Source organism: Poecilia reticulata, chromosome 21 (assembly GCF_904066995.2).
Source record: "Poecilia reticulata chromosome 21, P_reticulata-male-v2, whole genome shotgun sequence".
Classification (NCBI taxonomy): domain Eukaryota; kingdom Metazoa; phylum Chordata; class Actinopteri; order Cyprinodontiformes; family Poeciliidae; genus Poecilia; species Poecilia reticulata.
In genome coordinates this window covers 16,602,415-16,613,679 of record NC_088850.1, presented here as the reverse complement: position 1 = coordinate 16,613,679, position 11,265 = coordinate 16,602,415, and the positions used below count along the sequence as shown (strand labels likewise).

Genomic DNA, 11,265 nt, shown 5'->3' with positions numbered 1-11,265 from the left:
TAGTGATGTATTTTCTGAATAATTTTCTAAATAACAACTTTGCATTAGGAGAAAATTACAACTGATTTGTTTGATTTGTTTTCCCACCTATTTTATGCCTTAAGAAAATAAACAAAATGGAAAAAATTCTGACATAAAGGATCATAATTCATGAAATGAAAGGGTTAAAAGAAACTCCTACATCTTGCTGAAATGTTACTTTTGTTTTCAAGTGTATTAAGATTTTTGCAAAATGTTTGGTAAAATTTTGTTTTTATAGTGCATTCTTACGGAGCCCTCTGAGAGACATGGGGAATTTGTTTTTCGTTCCCTCTCAAAACTTTTGCACTACCTTGCAGTAAGTTTTGCATTCCCTCGCAATATGCTTACTGCAACATTTGCTGGTCTATTTTGTATGCAGTCACAAATGTCAATTTAAAAATTCAAATATGTGCAGGTATAAAGAGCCTCTGCGAAAACGTGTTTATTCTTAACTCTTTGGTGCAAAACACTGATTGAAAATCGATTTATTCACTGCATGTTTACGTCTGTTTGTTTGAGGTTGGGATGGAAACGGTCATTTAAACCATTCAGACTACCAACACAATAGAGACACAATCAAAACTTTCAGATGACTGATTTACCCCGCGATAACTCAGAAATAGTCCAAATAGTTTGGATGTATTTTTATGTCTTCCCTTACGGAAAGTTTCCGTTTATTTCATAGGTTTGTGGTGTATTTCTGTCCTAAAGAAAAATATGTAAAACTTCAGATATTTCACGAGATATTAAGATGCATGGAAAAACCTCACGAAAAATTTATATAACAGCCGAAACTACGATGGCCACCGTAAGAAATGCTTACAGTATTCAATTATGCCCCATGAACTGATTGCTACAGGATTGCGAGAGAACGCGAAAGTCTCGCGAGGTAACTGTATAAGAAAATAAAAAATCCCATGTCCCATAGAGGATTCCGTACATCCTAACCGAGTTTTATTCTGGCGGTTGGATGCATTTTCATATTAAGCCCTTTATTAAAAAACCCAAAACAAAACAAGAAAAAAAAAACAAACAATCAGTTGTAGTATGAATCTCTTGATTGGTGTTTTTGCGCTGTTCCTTTAAGTCACGTGGTTGTAAAGCAAACAAGCCGAGAACAAACAGGATTTGCTGAGCAGGGTTGACTCGGATATCTCACACCCACCTTCATCTTTTTCTGTTCTACATTCAACGCACCTCGCGAGTCACACAGGTATGACGCAGTTTAATAAACAGCGCACACTTGAGGCGCGCAAGTACGACAATGGATTTAATCAGCAATCCGCAGAATTGAGTGTCGGCCTCCGGTGGACACGAGCATCTGCCGAAGAGCGAGCGACTCTCTCCATAGTGATGAGACGGAGCCAGAGACGGGAGGGGAGGACGCATGCGCGATTGTGGCCCCCAGGCTCTGTAATTTACTATGTGACAGGAGTTGCGCACCTGTTCGACGGCTTGTTAAAGCACATATCTTATCAGCCAATCATGTGGCAGAGGCTCAGAGGGATCCGGCGCGTGGACGCGGACAGGAGGACGAGCTGAATTTGAAACCGCAGATCAGATCAGAGTGGGGGGGAGGAGGAGGGAGATGTGGCGGCTCAACGACTGTGCTGCAACACTGATGGTTTTATAATTTGGCACAAACAAGCGGACACGAATTCAAAAATTAATGCACAAGTATTTCAAGTCATCTTTGCAGTTCCAGGGAGCGGCGGAGGCTTAAATCCTCAGCCCATAACTGCAATATTTATGTGTATGAGCCGAACGAGAGCAAATGGAATGATGTGATTTAATGTACAAGCCCCCCTCTGCTTATAGAAACGTAAAGGCGGAGTGGAGAGCTGCTTTTCAAAGCTTGACCCTGTTCCCCTGTAACGCTGCATTCAGGAAGACCAGAGTACAGCTCATCCTAATTATTTCTAACCGACGGGCCAATCCATCAAGGGAGGCAGGCTGAGGGGAAGCGAAGAGGAAGAAGAGCCAGAGGTGGAGGAGAAGGAGGAGGAGGAGGAGAAGGAGCACAGGAGGTTGGCATGAACTCCTGCTGTGCCTCGGTTTCTCTTCCTATTGGATTTTTCCCCCTTCCTTTGTGTATTTTTTCCCTCTCTTTTAAACCCTTCCTCTTTCACTCATCTTATTGCTTTTGCTTCATCACCTTCCTCGACTGGTTTCTTCACAAAGGACGTGCCTCCTGCTCCGACGGTGCGCATTTGGGAGACGCCGAAACGAAGACGAAACAAAACGAACGCGCCGCGCTGTTTGGCGCCGTGCGGCATGCGAGCCACCTCCTGTCAAAAATGAGTTAATGCTAATTCAGGAAGCCTACTTAACATGATTCCTCATATGAGAATTGGAAAGACAAATGTCCACGGTCCGGGCATATCGGGCCATTAAATTCAGATTTAAAAAGATTGATATCAATACTTATCAAAACACAGACGCCCCTTTATGCCATCAAAAGCCCCGGGCAGCTATTCTCCACTCAACGTGAAAGGAAAGATGGATAGACCCAGACGGTGAAAAAGAGCGCGAGGAACAGAAAGGGTATAGGGAGAAAAATGTGCTCCTTGGCAGCAGAAGAGCCGTTCCCCATCGCAGCATTAGCCAACATCTCCTGATAACAATAGTAAGGGATTAATCAGTATGCTGCGCATACCTGAGGGCTGTACTAGTCCTTTATCACAGCAGCAACTGTGGCCTTCGTCTAAAGGTAAGGTTAAAACGGAGATTATGCTTTGTTCCCGGGTACCTCCTCTAATGAACCTTATCTCTGCTCTCTCTACCCACCTCCTTCTTCTTTTTCACTTCCAAAGAATAACCCAGCCTCTGCCCTCCTTCTCCTCGCTGTGGATAAAAAACTCTTCTTATATTATTTTACTCTTAGTTTTCACAGTGCAGCATATTACTGTAAAAGTCTTTCAAATGTGGGTACAAGCAAAAAAAAAGATAAATTAAATTGCAACCCTCACGTCCTATGTTTTTCATATTTCCCATGAACAACTTGGAAGTTCAGGATGACGGCCATGTTTCAAGATGGCTGCCGTCTTTGAGCTTTTTTAAACCTGTTACTGCCATAAAATGTTACCCATTTCCGTGACTTGGATCATGTCCCATTATATGCTTTTCAACTTACAATTTCAAGATGAAAGTTTTCTGCTTACAATTGAAAACTTAAATGTTCAATTTTTAAGTTCAAATTTTACAGTAAGTCATCAGCCGGACGGAGACGAAGATGTGTGGCACAAGCTGTTTTCTTAATGGTTGGCGTCTGCAAATTTTTTATGAGGTTAGTGATTAAGCATCTGCCAACTAGAGGTTAGTGCACCTAACGTTGCGGCTAGCTAGGCTCACCATAGGCAGTTTTAGTGCAGCGTTCTGAAATAATACAAGCTCTACAGACCTCAGAGAGCTATATTCAAGCTATTGTCTGCAAAAGGAAAGATAATAGTGGAACTACACAATAGCACAACTGTGATACGTTTAGAAGAGAGGAGAGCATTAATCAGAGAAGCAACCAATTGGGTAAAGGTAAGTTTGAGAAATTGCACAGACCCAAAGCTCAGGTGGGAACATTTGTCAAAAGAACAACTATTGATTGTAGACCGCACAAATCTGATCTTCATGGAAGAGTAGCATGAAGACGTCAAGAGTTCTTGTATGTAAAAACCTGTTACAATCCACAGGTGTTTTGGTTTTGTCTCAGTTTTAAGCATGTTTCTATTTGTCATCACTTCTCTTCATTATTGCTAGAATGGTGTTGCCGTACAGGTTCATTCCTTTGTCCTTACTTTCTCAGTTTACGTGTTCTCTGTAAATTTGAAGTTGGTTCTCCAAGACCTGTCTCATTCTCCCATTTTGTTCTTCTTTCTTCATTGCCTCTGATTATTAGTTTATCAGTTTTTTTCCAACCCCTGCCCTCAGCATATAAGCTCTCTGTTTTTAATATTTTTGTTTTTGCTGGATTCTTCCATTACCCTATCTGCTACTCTGCCATGCCCTATTCCTCCAGTGATTTTCCTCAGTAACTTAACCTTGTTTTGTTACTAAACAACCTCTCCAGCTGTTTTCTGGAGAGGCTCCTTTACATACATCATGACAAAACCCTTTAAAAAATATGTTTTCTTTTTCTTTTTCCTATATGTAACTTTTGTCTTGGACTATTAAGAAAAATCCCTGTACGAAATAGACACTCTGTGGAAGTAAAAATGTTAAAAATTAAGGGTTATGAATAGTTTTGCCTATTTTGCTGAGTAAAATTTGGTCTAAAAAGACAAACAAGCAGACAGCTATGTATTAACCTGTAACAAAATCATGTGAAATGTATTTATTTATGTATGAGGTGGTCAATATCTTGAAAAGAAGAAAGCCATTGATGGTGTAAGAAAGAAAGGCGTTCCAGTCAAACGGGACCAGACTTGAAGGTTTTGGCTAAAAACGAAAAACACAAAATGTTAAATAATTCTGCAACACAGCGTAAGAATATGTTGTTTAAACTATTTTACGTCCATGGTAAGTGTATAACCACAATATATTTCGACAAAGCAGTAATCAGTTTTTCAGCTTTGCGAAAATCACTCTGACAAATTAAAACTTGCAAATCCAACAGTTGCAAATCCAATGTTATCAGCCTCACTTGCAAACCCAGAGGCTAATTTAATAGTGACTGTTGTAGAAAAAAACAGTCCTCATACCACTAACTTAATTAAAGATGAACCACAAAAATGAAATCTTTACATCCAGATTTCTTTGACAAACGAGATGACCCCGGAGAACTGTTAGCTGGCAATTTAGCAACATATAAGCTGCAACCCTGTGTCAGTTTTTTTTTCTTTTTCTTACCAGCATTTCTTAAGGACAGGCTTTACAGTTTCTATTCATCTATTTTAGATAGCGTTTTAGACCTGACACTTCCTATTTTCCCCTCCACTTCTCTGGTTTCCTCAGAGTTTCTTGAGGACACATTGAACGTCGCAGCATCAGATAGAAGGACGCGGCTGAAAATGAGCGATTAAACAGAAAATGTCCAAAGAAAAACTCTGAAAGAGTTTTGGAAAGCCCGGAGAACTATTGATCAGGATCAGTGCTGCTCGTTACAAGAAAGAGGAGCCTGGCTGAAGATGAATAAAGATGAGGGTGACTCAAAGTCTTCACGGAGTATAATATTTTCCTCAAATTTTATGCAAGTGCTATTATTTTTTTATTTAATTATATTGTACAGAGAAAGTGGATTGGCTTTAAAGGGGCTGGTGCCAGTTGAAGCTCAAACTATCTGTAATCTATGAAGGTTGTGTTTAATCTTTCTACCACTTGAATGCACTAACACAGCGTTTCAAAAATCATTCATTTCTTTCGCCAGAATACTTGTTCAGAATGATCTTTGCTTTCTTGTGCCCCAGATCATTTCATTGAATAAATCAATAACCAGTGTATCCAGGCTATTTATATCATTTCACTCTCGATTATCAACTCCAGTGTTTATGTTTTCTCCAGAAGAAGAAGAGTGTTTTATTGTGATATCTTTCTGGTTGTATTGCAGTATATTAACCTCCCTGCTCAGCATCAATCACATTCTGAGCAAAGCTTAAACTGACTGCGTGCTGATTTACCAAATTTAAATATGATCCACTCAAACTTCTAGAGTTTGAGTGGATCATATTTTGACAGCTGTATTTAAACCATCATGAGTGAAAAGGTGATTGCGAGAAAAAAGTGAGACTTTCAGCTGCTTCCATTCAATTGTGCTATGGGTTACACAAGCACAGTGGTAACACCTGGCCACAGGCGTCAGAATAATAGTAATAGTGCCTCATGATGAACCTCAGAAACAGAGGAGAAATTGACACAATGCTGCTGGTACGTGTGTCTAAATTCAACCTTTCACCTTCGACACGATGTCGGCACAAATCATATTTTTACTACTTATTTTATAGTGTGGAATGTCAGAAAAGGCTCAATCAAGTGAAATTACTCGACAACAAATGACCCACTTATTAATAATCAATATGTCTGCATGAATCATCTCTATTCTGCTGAACAGAGATGCTGAGTGCTTCAATCTGAGATTTTAGATTTAGGTCAACGTAATCCGAAACTCAATTTTTTTGGATGGATATCGGACAGATTTCCGATATCAGTATCAGCTCGGGACACCCTGGCTGCTGGTATTTAGGTTCAGATTACCCCATGTCATCCCAGTTAGCTGTTATTCTATAGTCAACAGATTATGTGATGAGACGTTGTATAACCTATACGTCCTTCCCTGTCTTGTTGTGAACACAAAATAATAGCAAAAATTCAACACAAGGCAATAAAGGCAAGTTTATTTGCGCAGAAATATTCAATCTAAAGGGCTTTACAGTAAATTAACCTCTCAAAAAACTTTTTTTCCACTTGCCTTTCCAGGCATAACAAAACCATCGATCCATCCATTTTCTTAACACCCTTGTCCCTTGGTGGGGTTGGGGGGGGGGGGGGCGCTGGTGCCTATCTCCAGCTAACGTTCCGGGCGAGAGGCGGGGTACACCTTGGACAAGTCGCCAGTCTGTCGCAGGGCAACACAGAGACACACAACCATGCACACACACTCACACCTAGGGACAATTTGGAGAGGCCAATTAACCTGACAGTCATGTTTTTGGACTGTGGGAGGAAACCGGAGTACCCAGAGAAAACCCACGCATGCACAGGGAGAACATGCAAACTCCATGCAGAAAGACCGGGGCCGGGAATCGAACCCAGAACCTTCTTGCTGCAAGGCAACAGCTCTACCAACTGCACCACTGTGCAGCCCATGTCAATTCCCTATTAAAACCTATTTCCATATTCGGTAATCTTCTTTGATTCACTTATTTCCTTATTACCAACTGTGCCACTGTGCACCCCATATAACACAATCTTTTTCTGAAATAAAAAAAACAAAAACATAAATGTTTCATTGTGGGAAAGATGTATGGTCTGTATATTACTGTATGTAATGGTCTGGTCAGATTTTGTCGACAAAATTTTTGTCTTATCTTTCTGCCCTCCTTTCAGGAAAAAAAGAGAAATTCCTGAAAGAAAATCAAACAAAAAGCTTGAAAATATCTTAGTTTTGATTTTTCCCCCTTTTCTTATTTGCAAATAAAAAGATAGTTTAATCCAACTTACAAAATAAGTCCATAATTAGTTTTTTATCATTTGCCTTTCAGCACTTTAGAACACACAGCAGTCAGAGAACAAATATTCAAACTTAAAAATATTACATCTGTGTTGACATGTTTCTCCTCTGGATCATTTGACATCTAAGGACTCACTTCCATGCATTAAAATTTGAATAATGGTTGCACTTACTGCCAAGTATGTGATTACCTTATGTTTGTGTCCCCTCACATAAACTGGGTGATAGGGGGAAAGCTTTGAAGCTGGGAAGGCCAAAAAGAGTAATGTGCTGTCTGAGATTGTATAAACTTGTAATTTCCCCTAACAGCATTAAGAACCACGTTTTATTTTTTTTTTCCCCAGGCTTTTCAACGCTTGCTACAACCATTCTGTATCTCAGAATAACTGCACTTAATGGCTGATGTGGCAGTCTGGTTCAATTCAAGCGTTCTGGTTTACCTGGTTTAAAAACACAGTGATTTCAGCTGAAAGAGGTCCATTCAGTGTCTCTTTCTCTGTACAACACTTCCAAGTGTTTTTTTAAAGAAACAAAATTCAACTCTTTTCCAGGCTCAGTTGGTAGCTCTTCTTTTAGAGGCACAACTACAAAGATGAAAGACAGAAAGAGAGAAACTGTGAACATTTCCAAGACATGAGGTACTTGTAGAGCTTAAGCTTTTCCAAATTTTGTCACATTCAACACTTTTTTTTTAATAGTAAAAAAAAAAAAAAAGAATCCCCTACACTGAAAGAAAGTGTATTGAAAAGGTTGGAATAAACACAACCTTTCAATTTACTACCCACCATAAATCTGGAACAAACTTCCAGAAAACGGCCAAGACGTTGAAACAGTGTTCATTTAAATCAAGATAAAAAATTCACCTGATTAGAGCTGCCTATGTTTCATAATAATCCCAACATTGATGAATAAATTCATCATCGATTGAAATATTTGCTTGTTTGATGATGGCATTTGACAGAATGTAATGTTTATTGTTTGCTTCACAATTAGTTAGTGAATTATGTTTTTACAGTGTAAAGCACTTCTAACTTCCTGGTTGCTGAAACGTGCTCTGCAAATAAATTTGACTTGGCTGGACTTGATCCTGTGATACTGAAAATGAAATATTTTAGCTGGTATACAAAACACTATATGGTAAAAAAAAACTAACACTGTACATCATCCTGACCAACACACCACCACTGTAAAACACGGTGGTGGTGGCATCATGCTGTGGAGATGTTTTTCTAATCAGAGTTGTTGGGAATAATAATAGAGCTTCAATTTTGGCAGCAAAATGATCCCGAAACTATGTAGCCATCAAATAAAATTATATTTCAGTATTAGCATATTTCACTTAGCTAAAGTAAAGTTTTGAAACAGTGTATAAAGAAATCAGAAAAATCATCTCACTTTTTAGAACCTCTGCATGTGTTCGAAAACCTTTCTATTGATTCCCATGTGAGCAGGGTCTTCTTGCCCTTACATTCCCCGTCTTGCGTTAAATCCTTTCACTTTACCTTTTATTAATAGACTACAAAAGGTGTGAGCGGCAACGCAGACTCCCCCTGACCAGAGACTACCTTCAGAGCAAAAAATTGGACCTGACAACTTGAGCACATTAGCATTCCAGGAACGAGACAAGTCTGCAAATTTGAGATCTGATTTAAGCCACGGGGCTGAAACGTGGCTCCAGTGAGAATCACACACATCTTCATCTTCACCTTCCTGCATTTTCAACCGTAGCCTGGTGTTTGTGGCTACAATAACCACTTCTGTCTCTCATGGATCAATAAAGTTAATCTTACTTTAACACTCCAGCCCTCCCTCCCTCTCTCCCTCTCTCTCTTCCCTATTGGCTTCACAGTCCTACACCTCTGCAACACACACACACACACACCAATATATACAGAGTATTTATTGACATCCACATCAATATGAGAGAGACCGAAGAACATGAGCACACACAAACACATCCCACGGCCTATGTGTCATCCTCACACACACACACACACACACACACACACACACACACACACACACACACACACACACACACACACACACACACACACACACACACACACACAAGCAGAGCCACCTTTTAAAGAGAACACAGAAGCCTCTTAAGTTCCAGCACATTGCATTCGCGATGAGACCAGCGGGCAATCATCGCCCATCTCCGCCAGTGAAATGAGCCCAAAATTGTGAAGAAAAGAAGGCAGTTTTGACAGGCAGGGTACAAATACAAGGCGATAGAATCTCAATGAGGCCTGAAAGAGGGAATGCATAAATAGATTAGATTGAAGGGACCGGCGCCACACAGAAAGCAAATCTAATTATGAGGCGGCTGTGTCTCCCGATTTTCGAATAGGCGAAGCTCATCTCCACCCCAGCGGAACCCGCCGGATCCACTCGGACAACAGAAGCCACCGATGGGGAAAGAGAGGCAGAGGAGCGAGAGTGATGCATATTTCATTTTTTTTTTGTTTTTTTTTTTTTTTGGGAGAGGGGTTCACGGTGAACAACAAAAAACCCAGGTGCCGGTGTTCTTTGAGAGCAGGAACAGGCAGCCAGCTGTAAAAAAAACGTGGCAGATAATACGGCTACAGTGACGCCCAATAATATCCCCGTAACAAAGTCTGGATGGAGGAACAATGTAGCTCGTTAGGATTTATCTGGAAGCGCCGCCTGATGCCGATGTAACAAAAAAAGGTTAGCGGTCTTGTTTTCACATTCAAATTGCCTCAACGCAAGCGGCGGCCCCTCTGTGATGAGTTTTCCAAGGTTTGGCTCTTCTTTTGTAAAAATGGGTTAATAAGATCTCTCTGTCTTCATGACCTGCTCTCACACGGTTACCTAGTCTGACTTCAATTCTCCTAATTTAGCCAAATATACTCTGATTGGAGTCTCTCTTCTTTTCTTTTTTTTTTTTTTTTTCTCCCTGGCATGAAAGAAGACACCTTCACTGGTAGCAAGGAGATATGTACCAATTTATTTTAAAGACGGGCCATAACAATTAAAAATTCATTTTTACAGTAATTATACACGATCAAATTAAACGGAGGGCTGTTCCTCGCAGGAAAAGTCTCACGCAAGTAATTGAAATATTCCAGCGTATAGCTGCGGCTCACAAAATTAAATATGCATTAGCGGAGCAGCGCGCCTCTCCGTCAGGACGAATGTGTCTCACTGTCAGCAGCCGCAGTCGGTCCACGTGCGTAGTGAGGTGAAGCTCGACTTGTTGAGGTGAAAACCAATTAAAAGGGATATATCATCGCCGCCCGCCCTAATTCCAGATGCAAACCCTAAACGGAGATATTATGATACATCAGAGCGCCGAGGCTCGTGATCGAAATCTTAAAGACTGTGGTGTGGATTGAAACCAGGTTGCAGGGAAAAAAAAAGATGAACTTGTAACTTAACTGGCTGTTTATTAGCTGCCGTGTACCATTTATAAATCACAAGTGGAGAATATCCAACGCGGCTGTGAGCTTTTAGAAACCATGACGACAGTGCAGGAAAGCAGCAAGCGGTGCCGGACTGATGTCAGTGTTGCGTCTTAATTCGTCATTTTGTTTTGAAAGGAAATGACACGGATTAAAATGAAATGTACTTTTAGCCATGTGAGCTGTTCAGAGTAAATTCTTATTTGCAATATCAACCTTGCAGGGAGGGAGGGACACATCTCAACTTTTTGCTTTTCCAATTGGAAATGATTTCTAGCTCTTGTTAGAAAAATCCTGCTGCTGGTTGGCGGCACAGCTCATCCATCGTGGGTGTTCAAGTCCAATCCTCGACAGCTGGTGTCATGCAACTTTTAGATGCATCAATACTGGTCAGAATTGGAGCAGAAAATTCAAGATCTGATTTGAGCTGCGGATCTGCTCTCACTACTTTTGATTTGACTGGACTTGGTGTTGTGCAGGAACTTCATTAGGCTATTAGAACACGCAGGTCAAGCAAAACAACAAAATAAAAACAAAGAAACAAGAATAAGGTTATTAATTTAATTTACAGACCCAGATACAAAATGAAAATGTATGCAAAATAAAACATTTATTATGGGGAAATTCAAAGGGTTACTTTAAAGAGAATAAACAATG

General features: G+C 40.2%; 1 long non-coding RNA gene across 1 annotated transcript; it reads left to right on the top strand.

Annotated features, from left to right (window-relative positions):
- Positions 1–396: 396 nt before the first annotated feature.
- LOC145549770 (uncharacterized) lies at positions 397–5,450 on the top strand. The gene is made up of 2 exons (XR_014085617.1): positions 397–2,731; positions 2,835–5,450. It is a non-coding gene; the product is annotated as an uncharacterized LOC145549770 (long non-coding RNA).
- Positions 5,451–11,265: the final 5,815 nt, after the last annotated feature.